The sequence below is a fragment of the Dipodomys spectabilis genome, unplaced genomic scaffold, assembly GCF_019054845.1.
Source record: "Dipodomys spectabilis isolate Male_0828 unplaced genomic scaffold, ASM1905484v1 ptg000314l, whole genome shotgun sequence".
Taxonomy (NCBI): Eukaryota; Metazoa; Chordata; class Mammalia; order Rodentia; family Heteromyidae; genus Dipodomys; species Dipodomys spectabilis.
Genome location: NW_024870991.1, coordinates 586926 through 610817, shown reverse-complemented (window position 1 = coordinate 610817; position 23892 = coordinate 586926). Strand labels below are relative to the sequence as shown.

The window sequence follows — 23892 nt, the reverse complement described above, 5'->3', positions numbered from 1 at the left end:
CAGTTTTTCCTGAATTCCTAAAAAAAGTTTCAGCTTTACTTAATATTTAACATCTTTTTTTTTCTTTTTGTCGGTCGTGGGGCTTGCACTGTGGGCCAGGGCATGATTCCTGAGTTCTTTAGTTCAAGGTGTGTGTTTTACCAATTGAGCCACAGCACCGCTTTTGTGTTTTATGGTGGTTTATTTGAGATAAAAGTCTCATGGACTTTCCTGCCTGGGCTACCTTTGAACTGCGATCCTCAGAAAACAGCTTCCTGAGTAGCTAGTATAATAGGCGTGAGCCACTAGTTTAACCCATTTCTTTACTCTATCCTCAACTCCGGTTAACCAGAAACCTAATCCAAATCACATTCTGATTTAACACCAAATGGTTAATGTAAGGAAAATTTTCTAGATTCTATTCAATCGCACATTTTTTTTGGCTTCTACTTCTTATTGGAAAACTAAAATTCACCTCAAAGCTTATCCTTCCCTAACCCTAACCGGAACAAAAATATCTCACACTTTAAACCAAATTATATCTGAATGTTTAAAGTAACACAGACTGGTTTTCATTCATTCTTACCATTCATTCTTCTTAAAATATGTGGCAGTTTTACACAATGTCTTACATGTTTTTCTCATCCTAACCCCGCTCTAACTGGCACACCTTGCCTAATCCTAAACCTACGTATAACCAAATCATCATGTTAATAGCAAGCCAATTTTTTCATATTTATCCTAACTCTTGCTCAGCGTGTAGGTCTAAGTTTTACTTGCATTTTGAACATAAATTTTTAAGTGTTTTTCTATTTCCTGTCAGGTTTTATTTTTCATTATTTTTTAAAAATTTTATTTTGTTGAAAAGATGCTTTAAAGAGGGATTAGTTACATGTGTAAGGTAAGGAGTACGTTTCTTGTTGAGCATAGTGACCCACTTCTTTCTTGTGCTCCCACTATCCCATCCTTCCACACTTCTCATACCCCTCCCTCCCCATGGTGTAAACTTCATTTTCAACATAGTGTCTTGTGCGTATCATTGTTGCAATGGGTCATCCTCCATTTTCAACATAGTGTCTTGTGTGTATCATTTTTGCAATGGGTCATCCTGTGATGAACCTAAATTTTCTATTTCTCTAATCCATTTTCTAATTCTGTCTGGGTTCTTAACCCTAACCGTAATAATAATGATAGCTCAATTCAAAAGTTAACAAAAATATTCAGGTTTTTATTCATCCTATTAATTCACTGTACATCTTGAATTAACTTGCAGTTTAGCTTAAATGTTCCAAATTAGTTTATATGCGTATATATAAAGATGGAATTTTATATGAAAAACAGATCTTTGGAGGAAAGAGCAATGAGAAGGAAATAGAGGGAGTATAATCAAATACATTAAATATATTATGGAATTGTCATTTCTGACAATTAATATCTATTAACAAAATAACTAAAAATTAAAAAAGAACACACTGCCTTCTAGTGTTCATTAAGAGAGCCATGATCTGTCCTCTGGAAAAAAAAAAAACTCATGTTAGATAAACTTTGTCCATGCATAATTTATATTGTTTGCCAATTATTTAACTTGATGAATAAAAATTTTTCGAATAAGATTCCATGACAAAAAATATAAAACAGTTACTTAGCAATTGTTTGAGGAAAAGTTATTGTCATGGGATTTAAGAAACAGAATTACTATTTCCCTACAAAGCAATGAATTAGGTTTTCTAATCTAGTATTTGTAGTAAGTTTGCAGAACATAACTGGCATGAAAAACAACTAATTGTGCGTCTTGTTTCTTGAATGAGTGATATTTTAATCATTGTCTTTTATTCAAATAAATACTTAGGTTTACATTTCAAATAAGTGCAATTTTATCTCCTTTCAGAACAAGTACTTACCCTGCAATTAAATGTACTACCATATTCAGGTATTAAGAAGCTAAATTTTCTATGTTGTATATGTAGCTCTACATATCCAGAATGACGATTTTTTATTCATAAATGTCTAATGTGATATTTTTGCTTCATCAATATAAATTGTCTCATGAGGTTGTAGTGAAGGCTCCAGTAACCAAAGTAGTCAAAACCATTTCCTGAATTCTAAACTTTAAACCAAATAATTTTTAAGCTTTGATATTATCATTTATTGTCTCATCAGAGCAATTAAGCTAAAACAAATACTACTTTTTAAACATTTCACTCACATTGTAAAGAATATTAACATAGGTCAAAAAGAGACTAATTATTTCAGACTCATCATATTTGGTGATCTTAGTGTGAAGAATGCAGAGAGTAGTATTCAATACATAGTATTGATTAAATTAAATTATATATCTGGATTTCTAATTTGGAGGTTAATCACATAGAAACAAGAAAACAATAAAAAATTACTTAGGGATCAACAGAAAAAAATATTTGTGCATGTACCACAGTTGCTTTATTAGTTTGTAGGTGAACACTGGACTTCGATTTATATCTTGGCTGTTGTTGTGAATAATGTGAATAACAATGAACTACAGATATGTTTATGTTACCCAGAGAGAAATAATCACACGATTGTGTGTGATTATTTCAACTTTGGATTTCTTTAGAAAACTGCATACTACTTTCTACAACGAGAACACTAACCTGTATTTTGACCAAGAGTGTAGAAAATTTCCTTTTCTCCACAGTGTCGCCAGCCAACATTATTACCTTTTGAGTTTGTTTAAAGGGCAGGTTTTTACTGTGTGCAGTATCCAAGACTGGCCTTAGACTCAAATACTTTTACTCCAACCTCCAATCACTTGGAATTACCAGTCTTTACCACCATACCTGGTTCCTTGGATATTTTTGATAAGAGTTATAACAGTTAAGAAGTAGTATCATAGTAATTTTGAATTACATTTCTCTAGTGAACTCCTCACAAAGCATTAAGCCAGCATAGAAGTTGTATTAAATACAAATTTGTAAATCCACAGGCGATTTTCATGGCTTTTTGGAAAACATGTTTATTCAGAAATTTTGCTCATTTTTAATCAAGTTTCTTGTTAATCTCATCTTTAATCTCTCTATAGAAAATCAATAATTAATTCAAGGTAGTAGAAAGGAAAAAAATTAAGCAGCTCCTAACATTTTTATTTTTTTAATAACATGATATTGCTTAAATCATTTTCTGTTAACGCTTGAGACTATATAACTCAGTTTAGTTAGACATTTTACAAGGCTATATATATTTTATTTATTTTACTTTGCTCTTACCAAAGCCTGCATGACTCATTTCACTTGGTTTCTTTCAGTCTCATGTAGTTCAGATTTCAAATTGAAGAATAAATGGAAGGAAGCAAACAAAAAATATAGTTCCCCTCATCTGATGATGAGGAAAGTGTTCATCCTTCTAAGGACCTATGATAGAATATCAAAAAGACAATTTATTCTTCTAGGTTTTCCTTATCTTTGTGATGTAACATAAATGATGTAAAACACAACATACTGCTTACTTTGATGTTTTATCAGATTTGCATATTTTCATATGGATTTCACCTCAGTCTACAACCTTCATTCATCGTTCTGTCTCTGATATTTTTGCACTATCACGACATAAGATAACTAGTTTGATTTACAGCATAAGAAGTTATCCACCTGGCTTCCTTGGAAGCAGAGCATGGTCAATAGATATTACTTCTGGTTGCTCACACTACATGTAATGGTTTCTGTACTACTTATCACATACTATTTAGTACTTAAAAAAGAATGCTGGCTAAACTCAAAGCTCATTCATAGGTTTATGTTAAGTGTTTCACAAGTTTTATTCTCTTAATTCTTAAGATAACATTTGCTATAATGCTAATGTTATTACCATTGTAGTGTTGGGAAAAATTGTAGTTAAAGACAGTAAGTGCATGGCCCAAAGACACGCACAGTGAGGAAGGAAATGAATCAAAGTTTCCAAAAGTCTTTCAGCAATACCAAGAAATCTCTCCATTCTCTTACACTCTCAATTCAATATTCATATTGTCCAGGAAATAACAGCCTAGCAAATATTGCCCATAGTGATTGTTTTTTGTCACATTTTGTCTTCAATACAGACTGTGTTGGTGACATTGGGTTATCATGCACAGAGCTGAGCTTACAAATTGAGGTCTGAAGACAGCCAAATTTCTTCTGTCCCACAGTTCCAGTTTCTTTTTTAAAAAGTACTAAAACTTTTAAATATCATCACTTACTCTCTTTTAATCTCCAAACGAATTAAATTGGCATATAATCACTCCAAAAGTCTTTCAAATTAGATGATAAAACAGGCCTCCATGAAATAAATTTTCTTTTACTTTTAAAATTATTCTAAAAGCCTTGTGCTGGCTGGTCACACCTATAATCCTATCTACTCTGAATATTTGCTCAGGAGACTGAGATCTGTGGATAACACTTGGGAACCAATCAGCGCCAAAAAAAAAAAAAAAAAAAAAAAAACCTTCATGAAATTATTTTTCAAAATGTTTAATGAAGTAGCAAAGAGCCAGGAACTGAGGTGTAGCTTATAGAGTAGCTCACCAATCTAGACAGGAAAGGCCTAACAAGACCTTGAAGCCCCGATATTAAACTCTGAGCACACCAATATACATGCATGGCGTGGGTTCGCATGCACGTGTGTGTTCGCTTGCGTGCTGCCGCACACACACACACACACACACACACACACACACACACACACACATTTATTCAAATTACCTTCATATCAGTGTTCTGCATTAATTTCTTTGTTAACGATATTATATGGGTAAAATAGAGGAAATAAACTCTTTCATCTCAGAACATTTTGTATGTTTTTTTTGTAATAATACTGTGCAGAGGGGTCACATTTACAAGAACAAGGAAACTCGTACGTTTCCTAACAAGCATTGTTACCTTCTCCTTTATATTTCCCCTATCATCCCTTCCCTCACACCTCCACAAGTACACTCCCCTTACCCTTCCTTCCTCTGCCTAAATTGTAAAGTTCATTTTTCAACATAGTGTCTTGTGCATCTCATTGTTACAATAGGTCAACCTGTATCCCTATTTGAGCATTTTTTCCCTTCCCCTCCCCAAATTAGAGAAGCATACATACAAGATGTAAGTGCACCAACTTCAAATACAGAGAAAACAGGGGTTATAGCATTGGGAGAAACATACAGAGAAACCAAAAAAAAAAAAAAAATGACATCGCACATTATAAGTACGTTAGAAACAATAGCAAGAAACAAAAAACCACTAGTGTCCCTATCTTGGGGTTCAATTTCTTTAACATCATCTGATCTGGTTATATTCACATATCTTTTGAAATTTTCTGCTTATCCCAGACATAAATTCGTTATTGAAAATAAGGGAAATCATGAGACCTATGTTTCTTTGGACTTGGCTTACTTCACTCAATATTTTTTTTTCCATTTCCTAACAAATTGGGAGATGTCATTCTTTCTGATGGAGGCATAGAATTCCATTGTGTATATATACCACATTTAATTGATCCATTCATCTAATGGGTGCATCTGGTTTGGTTCTATATCTTAGCTATCGTAAATAATGTTTCAATAACTATCGTTGTGTTGGTAGTTTTAGTATGGTCTTGTTTATGATCATTTGAGTAAATCCCCAAAAGTGGGATTACTGTGTCATAGGGAAGGTTTATGTGGATTCTTCTGAGGAACCTCCATACTGCTTTCCAAAGTAGCTGAACAAGTTTACACTCCCACCAAGAAGGCAGTATGGTTCCTTTGTTGCCACATACCTTTCAGCAGCTGTTGTTGTAAAAATATGGAACGCTCCAAGAATTTGCATGTCATCCTTGTGCAGGGTGCATGCTAATCTTCTCTGTATCATTCCAATGTTAGTGTATGTGACTAAATTGAGCACAGTACATTTATTATATAGAAAGTATAATTTTTATTGATTTTATTAAACTAGACAATCCAACAAAAAGTAGGTTCAAAAGAATAGTTGTGAAATTTTAGAATCATGTATTTCTTACATAAGCACACATTTAAGAATAAAATCAATATAGACATGCCAAAAACAAAATAATTCCTGATATTTGTAGTTCAAGAGATGTGTAGGAGGAAGAATTCAATTATTCTATACAAGGCACCTGTCACAATGAACATTGCAGCAACTCTTAAGTTTTAATGTTTTAAATATGCTTAATTTTGGGATTTTGCTTATATATGCCAAAAATAGGACTGTTTGGCAGGTCTAAAACTTTTCTGTAAAGTATTTAAGATTTTTGGTAGCAGACATTAAGTACTAAGTATGTACATTTCAGAGTTTATGAAAACTTTATTAATGAGAAGTTGCAAAGTCTTTGTGTAAAGAAGCAGAGTGAAGAGTTAAGATTTTAACTACACAGTTTCTGTTAAAACTTTAGGAATTCCTTACTTTATTTATTAGCAAGGAATAAATGATGATATAAGCTATGATGTACACATGTATGTTTCTATTCACACACATACATATACACATGGATACATGCAGACATGGAGAAAGACACATAATTTCAGCCAACACAATTTTCACCAGTTATTGAATATGACTTAAACGGAATACTTGGAACAATATATATTGAAGATGTATTTGTCCCTAAGAGTTCATTTACCACTCCTCTTATCTCTTAAAACAGGTAGTTTTAGAGAGATTTGACTTACAAAATGCAGTACAAGTGATAGCAAGTCACTTGGAAACCTCAGTAAGTATAATTCATATGGTGTCTCCCTGCTCCTCAGGTAATGCTTACTCTTGTAGACACTCTCAACAACCAAAGTAGCAGGAGAATACCCTGGTAAAGAGTAAAGTAATAAGGGTTTAAATGGCATCCTTACTTGAGCTCTTTTTCCAACAACCAGCATGAATTCCTAGGCAGATGAGTGAGTCCTCAGAAAACTGGACTCTACATATACATTTAACTAACCCATGTGAAAATTCCTATGTGAGAAATGCTGACTGAGGTCTTGCTGATTTCCTGGCCAAGAAAACAAGAAAAAAAAGAAAGTATTTTTAATGTTTTAAAGTTTGAGAATAATTTGTAACCTGTCAATAAATGTGTAGAACACAATTATACCAACTGACAAAAAAATGATGGCATTTATGTGCTCTTGGACTTGCCCAGTGATTTTAGATGTGTCTACACAGGTAGAATCAGCATAAATCAAGCCAGGATTTCTTCATTTAAGATATAAGGATACTGGTTGACCTATGTAACAATGAAATATACAAGACACTCTACCAGAGGATGGGTGAAGGGGGGAGGTGGAGAGGTTTGAAGGGAAGGGATGGTAGGGGAAAAACAAAGGAGGGGGTAGCAATGCTCAATAAGAAATGTACTCATTACCTTACTTACGTAACTGTAACCCATCTATACAGTATTTATAATAAAAATATATGTTAAAAAGATACAAGGAAAACTTCTCTGCTTATATGAAGATGTATTTGTCACTCAATATAAGTAAGGTATTGGCTTTAGAACCACAGGCTTATTACTTTGGATACTCAAAAACTCTACATGAACACAGTATATTATTTACATTAGAATCTGCCCACAAGCTAGTGCAGTATAATTGCTATGAGAATTTTTACTACATTCTATATGTATATGCACTATAAACAGATACAAATTATTTCAGATAAATTTTGTATGCAGTTTGTGGAAGGAATTTGGAGAGCAATTTTGAAAAGCACAAATTTCATAAAAAGACCAGTCTGCAAATTGTAATGAGGAGCTAATACAGCATCATTGAAATAGTACGGAACTCCAAGGAGAAGTATGTGAATTGAGACAATATCAGAAAATGTAACAACCCAAGGACTTTTTAGACATGCAGCTGCTAGATTTCTCATGTAGAGCTTTCATAACATTTTGTGAAGCACAAATCAGAACCTCACTGAAGTGTAGATGGTTTTCCCTCAACTTTCTCTCATGATCAGTCACTATCAATCAACATATAGCTAATCTTGAATAATTCTCTAATAAAATGTTGATGGAGGGGCTGGAAGGTTGGCTCAGTGGTAGAGTGCTTGCCTTGCATGCATCAGGCCCTGGGCTCGATTCCTCGGGACCACATAAGCAGAAAAGAGCCAGAAGCTGCACGGTGGCTCAAGTGGTAGAGCACTAGCCTTGAGCTAAAAAGGTGAGGGACAGTGCCAGGGCCCAGAGTTCAGCCTGCATGACCGACAAAAAAAAAAAAAAAAAAAAAAAAAACAAGTGACCAGGTACTAATACCTTGGTAGTCAAAATGTTGATGGAGTGTTTATATGCAGAAAACCTCGGAAGGGTAACTTTTCCAGTTAGGACAGTCTGTATTCTATGATCCAGCTGAGAGAAAACTAGGTAAACATCCATTTAGAACCTTCTGAATAATTCTGATTCTGCCCATATCACTTATCTATCCACACCTCTTCCCGAGTGAAAGGAATTGAAAAGAATTTGTCATTTAAAATTTAAACTTAGGGTTCCGGGAAGATAGCTGAGGAGAAGCTGGAAGCTAAACAAGCTTTCATATAGAAAGCAGTTTCAGTGCTCCAGTGAAGAGTCCTAAGCTAGAGAATCACACCAAGTGTGCAACCACAGTACAGAGTGTTAGGCCAGAGAGGAAAAATCCAGGCCAGGAGACAAATCTGAGCACTTGCCAACAGCCATGTTTGCGAATGTGGCAGGGGCAGTCGTGGCCGGAGCCACCATACCTGCAACACAGAGAGTCTAGGACAAAGGCACCAGACACAGCAAGCAAGAGGATTCTACTCAACACCAGCAAGAATTGACAAGGAGCAGACATCTTCATCCTTCAGACCACAGGCCCAGATATGACCCAGGAACCAGACTCCTGTGTGAGTAGGAGCCTGTCTTCCTCACTCCTTCTCAGGGAACAGAGATGGGAAGGCTACCCCTCCCTGCCCACTACCGGAGATCTCCTTCTGTGATACTGGCAAAGGCCTGGCTGTGCAGCTAGCTCCAACTCAGTCCTTGGATGAAAACAAAAAGTCATTTAGCAGTTCACAGGAATCTAACCTGAACTTCCAGGCTCAGCTCCACCCAGGGAAAATTCACCCAGCCCAGTCCTGCAACAGCCCCAGGAGCGGCTTTCTTCACTGGATAAACAGAGCCACAGACTGCCCCTCCCTACAACAGTCTAGACAATCAATTGAAATTCAGTAACAGTAAACCCTGAGAATGGCTCCTGGCTGGGCTCTGTGACTACCTCAGAAGCTAGCCCCTCAGAGCAAAGCTACTGTTCGATGAAAGGCCTCAACACTACCCAGAACCTACCCCATCACAGCATCTCCAAAGTAGAAGAAACAGCCATCACCCTCTTTTGGGATACTCAAAGCAGATATCCCTCCCATTGAACTAGCCTGGAAGGAGGATGACAATATCCTGGGTAAAGCAAAGCATTTTTCTGCCTACTCAAACAACCTGACTTAAGAAAACAATAAAGTTACAGGAAAGTAAAACACCACAAGCAGACCAGAGACTCCAAAAAGAGACTGGATATGGACACAAGAGAAATACAGGATCTTCCCATCTCACCCAAAAAAAGCAAAGAACTCTTTTGGTACCTTTAATTAATTTTTTTTAATTGTGAAAAAACTTTACAAAGGGGTTACAATTACATGGACAAGATAATGAGTACATTTCTTATCAAGCATTGTAGCCACCTCCTTTTTTTCCCCTTCCAAGCCTCCCCCTGCCCCGGAACCAAATCCTGCCCCCACCCCCCCCCCACCAAAGTAGTAAAGTTCGTTTTCGACATGACAACTTGTACTTCTCATTGTTGCAACAGGTCCACCTGTATCCTTATATAAATGACTTGTTTTCCCCTTCCCCTTCACAAATTATACCGACATCAAATACATTGAAAGCAGGGGTTATAATGTGGGGGAGGGACATACAAAGCAACAAAGAAATAATCTTATAAATGCAATAGACACAAATGCATGAAAGAAAAAAACATTTAAATACATATCTTAGGGTTCATTTTCCTAACATCACTTATCTGACCTTTTCTGCTTGACTGATACATATACTAACTATTGCAAATAAGGGAAACCATGGGATCTATGTTTCTTTGGGCTAGGCTTACTTCACTTAATATAATCTTTTCCAAGTCTTTCCATTTCCTAAAAAATGGGGCCAATGTCCTTCTTTCAAATGGAGGCATAGAATTCCAGTGTGTATATATACCACATTTTCTTGATCCATTCATCTACTGAGGGGCATCTGGGTTGGTTCCAGATCTTAGCTTGGGTAAATAATGCTGCAATAAACAAAGTTGTGCTGGTAGGTTTAGTGTGGTCTTGTTTGTAAACATTTGGGTAAATGCCCAATAGTGGGATTGCTGGATCATAGGGGAGCTCTATGTGGAGTCTTTTTTGAAACATCCATACTACTTTCCAAAGTGGTTGAACAAGTTTACAGTCCCACCAACAATGAATTAAGGTTCCCTTCTGTCTACATCCGCTCCAGCATCTGTTATTATTAGAGTTCTTGATTTTTGCCATTCTAACTGGTGTGAGGTGGTATCTTAATGTTGTTTTGATTTGCATTTCTTTTATGGCTAGGGAGGTTGAGCGTTTCTTCGTGTGTCCATTGGCCATCCTTCTTTCTTCTTCAGAGAAGTTTCTCTTTAAGCCTTTCGCCCACTTATTTATTGGGCAGTTGTTTCTTTGAGGATTTGTTGTTGGGGGGGATTTAATTTTTTGAGTTCCAAGTATATTTTAGATATGAGTCCCTTATCTGTTGTATGGCTAGTGAAGATCTTCTCCCAATCCGTGGGATTTCTATTGATCTTGCTAGCTATGTCCTTTGCCAGGCAGTAGCTCTGCAATTGCATGCAATCCAGTTTGTCCAACCTTTTTTTGATTTTTTTGTTTTTCTGGGTCTCTAGTAAGAAAATTTTTAATATTTAACTTTAAAAATTGTTTTCTATTAACTTTTTCTCTTCCTCTTCTAATTTTTATTTTAGGGGTATATGTATGTGTGTGCTTTTTTTCATTTTTGTTTAGCTCTACTGACCTTTTGACCCTTTTCTCCTTTCTTTCTCATTCTTTTCACTTTTTCTTCTCATTCATTCTTCTTTGCATGATTTAATTGCTGTTCTCCTCATTCTCAGATATACCTGTAGTCGATTATTAGACGTTATCCCCCCTTGTACAACTTAATCCAGAAATTTATTACTGAATTCCAAACCTCTTAGAATTAAATTCCTTAATAGCCATACTACCTCTATATACCTATATAAAATTTTAAGCATTCTTATTTTTTAACTTTTCACATCTCCTTTCTATCCCTCCCCTTCTCTTATCCTATTCCCGTCCTTCTCTGAATATTGTGTTTTTAATTTGCATCATTCTTCAGTGTTTCACTTTTTAATTTTTAATTTTTGTTTCACTATTTTTGCTTGTCTCTTTTTCTCTTTCTTTTTTTCCCAGTCTCTACTATCATTCTATTGAACTTATTTCCCTCTACCTTTCCACATCCCTCTATTCTTATTTATATCCACACCTCTCACTAAACTTAATAATTTCTGGTTTGCCAAATTCTTTTTTGTGGTTCATAGCCTATTAATACATAGTTGTTTGATGTTGAAAAATATATCTGTTGAACTAGATTACATCTGCAGGCTTTTGACTGTGCAACTACAGACTTTGTTGATGCTTGCCTTATGATAATTTTCTAGCACAAACTGGTGTTACTCTCATCCCAAATGGGCAGAATAAACCGGAAAAATACAAGAAAAATGGCAAGTCCGGGTATCTCAACTCCCACTCATGATAATCATGGACAGAACAGATGATGAATAATCCAGTGGAGAGCTCCCAAAAAGCTCTACAAACACTAATGGTAAACATGGTAAAAAAAAAATTGAAAATCTGCAAAGGACTCTGTGTGAGCATGATAGAGAGATAGGAGGCAAACCAAAGGTCAAAACAGGAAGCTCATAGGTGTGAGAAAGCTACTCAAAGACAGATAAAAGAATTGCATGAGCAGCTTGTGAACACTCAAAGAGAAATAAAGGAATTGTGTGAGTAGGCTGAGATCAGTCAAAGAGAACTACAGGAATTGCATGAACGTGAGGAAGCTAATCAAAGAGTAATAAAGGAATTGCAAGAATGGGATGAGCATAGACAAAGATCACAAGAGGCATTCATGGAATCCATAAACAGAGAGCTGATAGAAGTCAGGGAGTACACAAAGGGAATGCTGAATGGATCCCAACAGAAGGAATGGGAGTCCAAGGAAACCATAACCAATCCACCAAGTGATTTGAGAATAAACACTGAACACCAAATTAAGAAATTAAGGAAGGAAAGAATTTCATACAAGATCTAAAACAAAGATCCATCAAAGAATTAGAAGCCATAAAAACTGACCAACTCGAAGGAAAAGAAAAAAAAAGTAGAAAGTCTGGATAGTAGGATAGGCCATGCAGAAGATTGAATTCTGAGGATAGAAGACAGCCTAGATATTATAGAGAAAGAACATACAACCATCCAAGACAAATCCAAGAAATATCATAGATCTATTCAACATTCAACCCTTGGAAGACACCATTAGAAGGCCTAATCTGAGGATAATGGGTGTAGAGGAACACCTAGAGCCAGAAGTCAATGGTTTAGGAAATTTGTTTAACAGGATCCTAGCAGAGAACTTCCCAAACATGCAAAAAGATAGGTCCATTCAGATACAAGAAGCTTTTAGAACTCCCAATAGACTAGACCAGAACAAGATATCCCATTGTCACATTATAATGCACAAAGGATTAATTCAGAACAAGGAAAAGATCCTTAAAGTTGTCATGGAGAAAATATCAATCACCTATAAAGGGAAATGAATTAGAATCACCTCAGATTTCTCAGCAGAGACAATCAAAGCAAGAAGAGCCTAGAATGGTGTAAGCCATGCCCTAAAGACAAACAACTATCAACCAAGAATATTTTATCCAACTATACTCTCCTTAGTAATCGGAGGTCAAATAAAACCCTTCCATAGCAAACAAAAATTGAAACAATATATCCCCACCAAACCAGCCCTACAAAAGAATTTTAAAGATGTCCTACACAGAGAAAACCAACAAGACCACAATAAAGGCCAAGAAACAGCACCCAAACTGAGAATCCAAGAACCATAGGAAGAACACAGTTACAGCAGCCCCGAAGTAGTTAGATAAAATGGCAGGAACTCCCAAATACCTCTCAGTTCTATCTCTCAACATTAACGGGCTTAACTCTCCAATTAAGCGACAAAGTCTGTCTACTTGAATTAAAAAGCAAGATCCTTCTATCTACTGCCTTCAAGAGTCACATCTTGCCCACAAAAACAAACACATTTTCAATTTTAAAGGCTGGAACAAAATCTACCAAGCAAACGGCCCCCATAAACAGGAAGGAGTTGCAATCCTAATATCAGATAAAATAGGCCGGTACATACTAATTAAGGGATCACTCCTTCAGGAGGATATTACAATTCTAAATATTTATTTGCCAAACAACAGAGCACCCTAATTCATCCAAGAAACACTACTTTCCCTCAACTCCCACAAAGATCCATAGACATTAATTGTTGGGGACTTTAACACACAATTTTCCCCACTAGATAAATAAACATCGCAAAAACTCAACAGAGAAACCGCAGATATAGACAACTGCATAGACCAACTAGATTTAACCGACTTCTACTGAATATTTCACCCAGCAGCATTAGACAATACGTTTTTCTCAGCAGCACATGGAACATTTTCCAAAATAGACCACATATTAGGCCACAAAGCAAACTTGTCCAAATTCAGAAACAGTGAAGTTACACCTTGCATTATCTGAGACCACAAGAGAATATAATTAGAACTTAACACCAAAAGCCACCAAAGAAAGTCATGTAACACATGGATCCAGAACAACACACTGCTGAATCACGATTGGGTCATGGAAGAGATCAGAAAGGAAATTCAAATGTTCATGATATTCTACAAAATTGAACACACCAATTACTAGCTCCTCTGGGACACAGCAAACACAGTATTCAGAGGCAAGTTTATACCTCTGAATTCCTACATCAACAAATTAGAGAGACCTGAAACCACTTTAATGAGACATCTGAGCCTCCTTGAAAAAGAGCAGCAAGTTAAACACAATCCAGTAGATGGAAATGAATAATTAAAATTAAATCATAATTAAATGAATTGGAATGTAAAAAAAAGAAAGTTTCAAGAAACCAAAGAGTTGATTCTTCGAAAAAAGTAACAAAAATGACACACCCTTAGCAGAAAAAAAAGAGAACACACCCAAATAAACTCAGAGATAAGAATGGAAACATCATCACAGAAACAACTAAGATTCAGAACATTATAAGGGAATGCTTCTAAAACCTTTCTACTAATGAGTTTGAGAACTTGGCAGAAATGGACCTTATCCAAGCAAATACTGACATTCCAAAACTAAGCCAAGATGAATCAAAGTATTTTAAAAGGTCTATATCAAGCATTGAAATAGAAACAGCAATAAGAGACCTCCTATCTAAGAAAAGCCCAGGACCAAATGGTTTTACAGCGGAATTCTATAAGGCAGAGCTCACACCAATACTCTTCCAACTCTTCAGTGAAACCGAAAGAGAAAGTTCACTACTAAACTCATTCTATGAGGCCATCATAACACACATCCCAAAACCAGGAAGGAACTCATCAAGGAAAGAGAACTATAGATCCATTTCTTCGATAAACATTGATGCAAACTTCTCAACCAAATTTTGGCCAATCTACTTCAACAATTCCTCCAAAAAAATCATACACCACGATCAAACAGGTTTCATTTCAGGGATGCAAAGCTGGTTTAATATGTGCAAATCAATTAATATAATTCATCACATCAACAGAAGCAAGGATAAGAACAACATAGTTATCTCAATAAATGCAGAAAAAGCAATTGACAAGATCCAACACCCCTTTTTATGGAGGTTCTGGAAAAATGAGGAATCCATGGAACCTTCCTCAATACAATAAAGGCTGTATATGACAAACCTGTACTTATACTTAATGGTAAAAAACTATTTCCCCTTAACTCAGGAATGAGACAAGGATGCCCACTCTCTCCACTTCTCTTCAGTCTAATATTGGAATGCCTAACTACAGCAATAAGACAAGATGCAAATATAAAAGAGATCCAAATAGGGAAAGAAGTAAAACTCTCCCTCTTTGCAGATGACATGATCTTGTATTTAAAGAATCGCACAGAGTCCACTCCAAAATTACTCAAGCTGATTCAAAACTTCGGCAAAGTAGCAGGGTATAAAATTAATCCTCAAAAATCAATGGATTTTCTGTATGCCAACAATAAGAAAAGAGTGGCTGAAATTAGGATAGCAACTACATTCGTAATAGCCCCATAAAAAATAAAATACCTAGGAATTAAATTAACCAAAGAAGCGAAGGACCTCTATGATGAAAACTTTAAAAAACTGAAAAAGGTAATCAAAACTGAACTTAGAAAGTGGCAAAAACTCCCATAATCCTGGATTGGGAAAGATCAACATCATGAAAATGGCAATACTTCCAAAGGCTATCTACAAATTCAATGCGATATCTATCAATATTCCAACCTCATTCTTCAAGGAAATGGAAGAGGGAATCAAAAAATTCATATGGAACAATAAAAGACACTGAATATCAAAAATGATCCTTAACAGAACAGTGCTGGAAGAATATCAATACCACATTCAAATTCAACTACAAAGCCATAGTAATCAAAACAGCTTGGTACTGGCACAAGAACAGACCTCAGGACCAATGGAATAGAATTGTAAACCCAGAAATGAACTTACAGACCTATAGCCATTTAATCTTCGGTAAGTGAGCTAAAAAATAGAATCAAAGAAAGACAGTCTCTTCAGTAAATGGTGCTGGTAAAATTTGTTAACAATTTGTAGAACACTAAAGCTAGATCCTTATATATCACCCTTCACCAGAATCAACTCCAAATGGATAAAAGACCTCATACTCAAAGCAGACACTCTGAAAACATTGCAGGATGGAATAGGAGAAACCCTAGGTCTTGTTGGCACAGTCCGAAATTTTCTTAATAGAGACCCAGAAACACAACAAATCAAAGAAAGGTTGAACAAATGGGATTGCATAAAATTGCAGAGCTTCTGCCTGTCAAAGGACATAGCTAGCAAGATTAACAGAAAGCCCACGGATTGGGCTTTCTGTTGGCCATAAAATGGACAAGGGTCTCATATTTAAAATACATCTGTAACTCAAAAATTTAAATACCCCAACAAATCTTCAAAGAAACAACTGCCCAATAAATAAGTGGGCTAAAGACTTAAAGAGAACCTTCTCTGAAGAGGAAAGAAGGATGGCCAATAGACACATGAAGAAATGCTGAACCTCCCTAGTCATAAAAGAAAACAACATTGAGATACCACCTCACACCAGTTAGAATGACTATAATCAAGAACTCTAATAACAACAGATGCTGGAGGGGATATGGACAGAAGGGAACACTACTGTATTGTTGATGGGAGTGTAAACTTGTTCAACCAGTTTGGAAATCAGTATTGAGGTTCCTCAAAAGTCTACAAATAGAGTTCCCCTATGACCCAGCAATCCCACTTTGGGTATTTACCCAAATGTTCACATATAAGACCACAGTAGAGCTTCCACCACAACTATGTTTATTGCATCATTATTTACCATAGCTAATATATGGAACCAAACCAGATGCCCCTTAGTAGATGAGTAGATGAAGAAAATGTGGTATATATATACACACTGGAATTCTATGCCTCCATCAGAAAGAATGACATTTGCCCCATTTGTTAGGAAATGGAAAGACTTGGAAAAAATATATTAAGTGACGTAAGCCAGGCCCAAAGAAACATAAGTGCCATGGTTTCCCTTATTTGCAATAACTAGTGTATGTCTGAGACACAGAAACTGTCAGACAAGTTGATGTTAGGGAAATGAACCCTCAGCTATATATTCAAATGTTTTTTCCTTTCATGTGATTGTTTCTAACACATTTATAAGATTATTTCTTTTTTGCTTTGTATGTCCCTCCCCCACTGTACAAACCCTGCTTTCACTGTACTTGATGTTGGTATAATTTGTGGAGGGGAAGGGAAAAAACAAATCGTTTAAATAATAGGGATACAGTTGGACCAATTACAACAATGAGATGTACAAGTCATTATGTCGAAAACAAACTTTAAAATTTTGGTGGGGGGGATGATTGGGTGGGGAGCAGGGAGAGGACGGGAAGTTATGGGAAGGGGAAACAAAGGAGGAGGCTACAATGCTTGATAAGAAATGTACTCATTATCTTGCCCATTTAATTGAAACCCCTTTGTACAGTATTTTCACAACAACAACAAAAAAATAAATTTAACTATGGAATGAAAATAGTTCCAATAATGCATTGCATTAAGGAATTTAGAAATAACTGAGAAACTTAAAGGTGCATAAGATTTTTTTTATTGGAAATGAAGGGATATTGGAATTTGGTTCTCTACCTTTTAAGCAATTTGCTTAAAAGAATAGGCAAAATAAAATTTATATTTGCAGCAGAATTGACACATTAAATTTAGTATATTGAAAGGGAAACAAGCCTCAACAATATGCCAATTCTCTCTTCTTATTTATCTCTAAAGGTTTATGCTTCAGGACTCTGAATATTAAAACTTCAAAAATATTTGTGTTTAGCTATTTGTGCAAAGGGGTTTTGCTTCATCATGTCAGTGTTGAATAGAGTGTATGTGCATTTCAATATACAGTGCATCTGGATCATTGTTAAACTTCACATTTTTCTTCCTTCCCTTACTCCAACCCCACCTATCCATTCATGTTTCCTACTTATATTCTGACATGTGTACATTGAATGTTATGAATGTATTAGTCCACCATTTCCCTCTACATTCTTCTACCCTACTCCCTTTTAGCCCAGATCCCCTTTTAAGACTTGTTTCAACTTCATGGTATTTTGTTAAATATCTCTAATTTGGCATTTGGCTATGGGCTTGCCACATCCTCTCTTCCATATTTGACCTACGTAAATGAGCATATTTCTCCACATTTCTAATCTCAGAATGGCTAAGATAGATCTTTACTATTCACCTTCTGTCCTAAATTTAGAATTGGACTTTCAGGGCCATCCAATAGAGCATTTTTATTCTCTACACAATGAAGATGGAAGGGAAATAATTTCCATTCTGTCAGCATTATGTTATCCATCATGAATTCCCATCGCTTATCACTTCAGCAGTCTAAATTTAAAGTCATATTTTCGGCATTATATTCACAAAGTATAAGTGAATATCAAGGGTAATTTACCTAGTATTGGACGTTTAGGGACGATCTTCAATTTCTGATGACAGAAGCAGGAATCAGTTTCAATTTTCAGATTCCACTATGTAGTGAGCTCTGTAGTCTTCTAAGTTTTCGATAAATTTCTAGTTATTTTTTGTTGATAATTTAAGAAGTTTTATTTAAGTATTTGAAATGCTGCTCCAATTATTTTTAAAGTTTCGCAATAAGTTAGACTGAACTTTTTCCTCTCATGTTCCCCACTAGTTCAGGTTAAGTCTCCTTTCGTTTCATTTTTTGAGAGACCAAGGGATGAGGGTAAACAGAGAGATGATCATTACTCAGATATCTCCTTCCTCTTCTGTTTCTGCTGTTCTTGTTGAGAGGAAGACTGGAACAGGGAACAAGAGTGATGCTTGACTTCACCATACAAGGGAGCATTCCTGGCATGTCAATTATTGTTTCTCAGAATCACTTCAATTGCTTACTCTTGCCTTCTCTCTGACAGTAACCTAAATGTGGCTTCCTTGGTGCAGAAGGAAGCAAACTAACATGTTATTACCCGTAAATTGTTATTTTATATCTCAGCTTACTACTACCAAAAATAAAAAGCTTTGGCTACATAAATGCAAAGGTACTGATTGTCCAAAAAAACCTTAGTTGAGGAGTAGACTATTGTACTCAGCTACCCGCTCCTCTAGTATCCTCCATTCCACTCCCCTCCCCTCTTTTAACCTCCCTTCCTTTCTTCTTTGTTTGTGTCTCTCTCCTACATATTCATCTCCATCTTCTCTCTTTTTCTCTTCCAGTATCAAGTGCTTTGGTTTATCAGACAACACATAAATAATTGAACAAATATTTTTTCTCCTCTTTTTGTGATTTTTTATTCTTATGAAGTGAGTTTTAGCACAGCACCAGTGGCTTACACCTAGATAGTCGGTAGGTTCAAATTTGACAATTGCAATTTGAAGCAATTCCAAGAGATAAACCTAAGATATTCTTTTCTCCACTTGTGGTAAATGAAAGAAGTGAAGGTGTGGCTTGGGAGGTATAGAGCAAACATTGAGATTTAAAGCCCAGATAGAGCTCAAGGCCAGGAGTGCAAACCCCAGTACCAGCATAATTTAAAAAAAATTAGTCCTTTGTCTTTGAAAAGGGATATTTCTCCAAAAATTCATACCCAGAAAAATTTTCAAGGTCTGAGACTCTTTTTAAGTCTCTTTCACATCTTAAACTGATTCCTCTGCTTGATTCATATTATGGAAAATAAGAGTCACACTTCATATTAAAATGATTGCACATTACTGAACAGTTCTTACCATTTTCAATGTAAAGAAAGCATGAGAGAAGAATTCACCTCACTTGCGTGAGTTAGGTTTGACTCACTGACAGACTTTTGCAAGTAAATGAGGATCTGTTTACATGTAAAGAAGTCTATATAGATGGTTTTCTAGGAGAGAGAACAAGCTATCGGTTTCCAAGTTTGAATCAGATTAAGTTTATTCCTATGATATGCTAAAGAGAAGCTAATCTCATACAACATTATGCAGGCAGTAATTTCAAAAATATTAAAATCCCATGTTTATGTTTTGAACAGCTAAGTTTTCACAAACAAAAAACAGTTTCCTGAGCCAAGAAAATATGTTAGAGCAATAGAAACTATGCTAAATATGGTTAATGGTTGAGTGATATGTGTAAAAGAGTTCTGTAATCACAACTAAACTATGAATTTTTTCATCATGTCCCTAATAAGAATCTCTAAGATAGGCCTTGCTAAATCTGTCATAGACGGCGGTGTTTATGCAATTGTCAGGTTTTTAGGGTCCAATATCTTCCACAGTCGCTTGGGTTGCAAACTGCTCACACCACATGCAGTGTCTGGAAACACATGCTGTCTTGCTAGGCACCTAAGGGATTTTTTGGCCACTGTGAATAGTTATTGTTTTCCTTCTTGTAATTATACCTGTCAGGGTGAAGTCCTTTCATGATAAGAATAATAGTTTTTGTACCATTTGTTCCAGTAACAAATCTGAGATATAAGTATAGTCGGGTGTCAGTGCCTCATGCCTATAATCTTAGCTACTCAGGAGGCTGAGATCTGAGGATCACAGTTCAATGCCAGCTCAGGCAGGAAATTCCATGAGATTCTTATCTCCAATAAACTACCAGAAAACTGGAAGTGGCTCTATGTCTCAAGCGGTAGAACTCTTGCCTTGGGCTGAAGAGCGTTTGGACAGCACCTAAGCCCAGAGTTCAAGCCCCACGACTGACCAAAAAAAATTTATCTATCTATCTATCTATCTATCTATCTATCTATCTATCTATCTATCTATCTATCTATCTATCTATCTATCTATCTGTCTGTCTGTGTATGTATGTATGATGAGATGAATTACATTTAAATATAAATAAATATTTGTGATACACATTTAAAATATAAGTTAATATATGATCTATTTATAATATAAACATATATTTACATATATAAGACCATATTACATCTGTATGTTTATCAATATACTTGTAATTTATATCCAAAGAGTACATCTGAAGATTTTGGGGAAAAAGTACAGTGTCTAAAGGCTTACTACTGACCCACCATACTTTCAATCATTTTTTCCACTTATTGCAATGTCTGGAGTACTAAGACTGAATGATTATGAAACAGAGTTGTTGTTTTATTCCTTATGATTTTGGATTAGAAACATCTATTTACTTGGTATAAAACCTACCAAAATGTGATCTTGAAATCAGACTCCACAAACTGGACATATACATCAATTTAGCAACTTACATTTCTCAAACTTTTATTTGAATCCTGTATCTCACATACATTGTTTCCTTCAAGTCAGCTACATGTACAAGCAGGCCTAGATTTTCATGCTCACGTACATCCCCATACTCACATGACATACTAAATGTAACATTGTAATAAAAAATAATATATATACTGAAAAAGAACACCTTTGCAATTGTAATTAAATTTTATTTTTAAATACAATTCATCATTGAAATACTGATGAAAGAGCAACTGAGAGATGTTTCAAATAGTAGAGTGCCTGCCTAAAGAGCATGTTTCTTATTCCAAACATCATTATTCCTATCCTTCCTTCTCCCACATAAAAAAGCATAAATAACTACAGAATTAACTACATGTTCCTTAATCACTCATTGAAGAGAGAAACTGTTATATATATATACACACACACACACACACACACACACACACACACACACATATATATATATATATACACAATGATATACTATTTAGCCACACATAATTATGAAATCATATCATCTTCAAGAAAATAGAATTGGAAACTTTCATATTAAAGCAATTAGCGATACTGTGAAAATCAAATATTAGATTTCTCATATGCAGACTCTAGACCCAGAAATTAAAATGAATGACACAGCTGTAAAAGATGGAACTGATTAAGTTTGGAAAAAAGTAAGAGAGAACATGAGGAGAAATATTGTTCAGTAAATATGTTCAAATATTTCATAAGTTAGTATGATGACATAATAAAATATACGTATAAAAATAGGAGAATGAAATTAATAAAAGGAATAAAATTTAACAAGTTACATTATATGGATATATGTTTATAACACAATAAAATACTTTTTTTGAAATTAATATTTGCTAAAAAATAGTAAAATTCATTCCAGTTGTTATAGATTCATATGTTAATTTCCATTTTTAGCTCAGATATTTCCCTGATAAAGTAAAAGGAGAAATTGGTTTTGCTCATTTAGAAGGACAATCTTGTCCAAATAGCATTAAAGTATTCTACATAATTACTGTCAATGTGAAATTGTTCAAGTTATTATATTAGAATATTTCCAATTGACTCTTCAAAATATTACCCTATAGGTATATACTTTTTGCTATTTATTGAATTTTTTCTACTCAATTATTATATACCATTTTCTGAATGCGGTTTGATATATGTAACTAGTATATATTATATCTGACCAGGAAATCAATTATTCAGAAAGTTTTTATCAAAAATGCCTATAACGAAATAAAGAGTTAAATCCAAATTATGTATATTTGAAGACAATACTTTGCTTAGTCGTCCTCTCACATTCTTCATTCCCTTCTTGAGAATAATACACATTGTAAGGGAATGCTTAATATGTTTTAGAGAAATAGGTTGACTTTAGTCAAATGAGTTACTCTATGCTACGTTGTGGTTTACTTTATATCCAGAAGAGCTAAATTCTTACCTTATTATTTTCCTTAGATTTTATACTCAGGTTTAACCTCTGATGGGTGACCGATAAAGGTATAAATATTTTTTAACAGTGGCTAAATTTAGGCTGAGGAATCTAGGTACAACTTTACTCATGCAGATAGGCCTGATCAGTCATGAGACCATGATATCAAAATGTTAACCTATGCTTCCTGAAATCACACTTATGAGATTTTGTGTATTATAAATGGTGGTTATTAGCATTTGTTTTGTAAACAACATTTCTTGGGTTAGGAACTGAAGTGAGATATTATACCCAGAACAAAATTAAAGGAAGCATCCAAAATTAGTTACCAAGATATAAATCATTTAACACAATGTTTTAAAAATGCAAGACAAAGGAAATAATTTATGAAAAAAGCCAACATTTAAAATAAATACAGAATCAGTATGACTGATTTTTCTTTTTATCCCAGTTGCAATACGGATTGCATGATGACTTTTCTAGCTATGGTTAGTTAGGTCTTGATATTTAGTTGGAGAAGTTATGTTCTTTCATATATTCATTTGTCAGATCAAAGAGGAAATGTATTCCATGCCAGAGTCAACATCCATAATAATGTTGCAGTTGTATTCTACTACTTTGCCAAAGTTTCAAATCAGCTCGAGTAACTTGGGTCTTCTTTGGATCTAACTACTTAGGTATACAATTTAGTCAGTACTAGATTTTGACCACCATTTATTAAATTATTATTTTGCACAAACTACTATTATTCTCTCTTACCACGAGATTTTTAATTTCATTTATATAATGTGCTGATGTTTTCTTTTAGATAATCCACATTCAGTCTTCTAAAAAGAGTATAATATGGAGTATTTTTAAATTATGTACACTCATGTACACTGCTCAGATTCTATAATTTGCACATTTTGTTCTTGTTAAGTCAGTAGTGTTTAGTTCTCATTATGGATATTTTGGAATTACTAATTACATTTCAGAATTTTTAAGAATGTTATGATTTTTGTGATTTAATACTGTAGCATTTTTCCTTTTAAGTATGTGCAGATCTTACTTTACATACAGTTACATTCGTTTTAAACAATTTGATCCATTCAAGGGATTTTCTATATTACTTTTTTTTGGGGGGGGGGTCCGGATATGGGGCCTCAACTCTGGACCTGGTCGTTGTCACTCTGCTATTCAGCTCAAGATTAGCGCTCTACTACTTGAGCCACAGCGACACTTCTGGCTTTTTTCTTTTTGTTTATGTGGTGCTGAGGAATCTAACCAAGGGCCTCATGCATGCAAGACAAGGGCTCCACAACTAAGCCACTTTCCCAGCCCCACTAATACTTTTCTATGCTACATTGTTATATTAATTTATTCAAACACACACATACACACATACAAAC

The 23892-nt window shown here is 35.0% G+C and overlaps 1 non-coding gene across 1 annotated transcript; it reads right to left on the bottom strand.

Annotated features, from left to right (window-relative positions):
- Positions 1–5747: 5747 nt before the first annotated feature.
- Positions 5748–5852, bottom strand: LOC122127859. Its single transcript, XR_006151308.1, has one exon. It is a non-coding gene; the product is annotated as a U6 spliceosomal RNA (small nuclear RNA).
- Positions 5853–23892: the final 18040 nt, after the last annotated feature.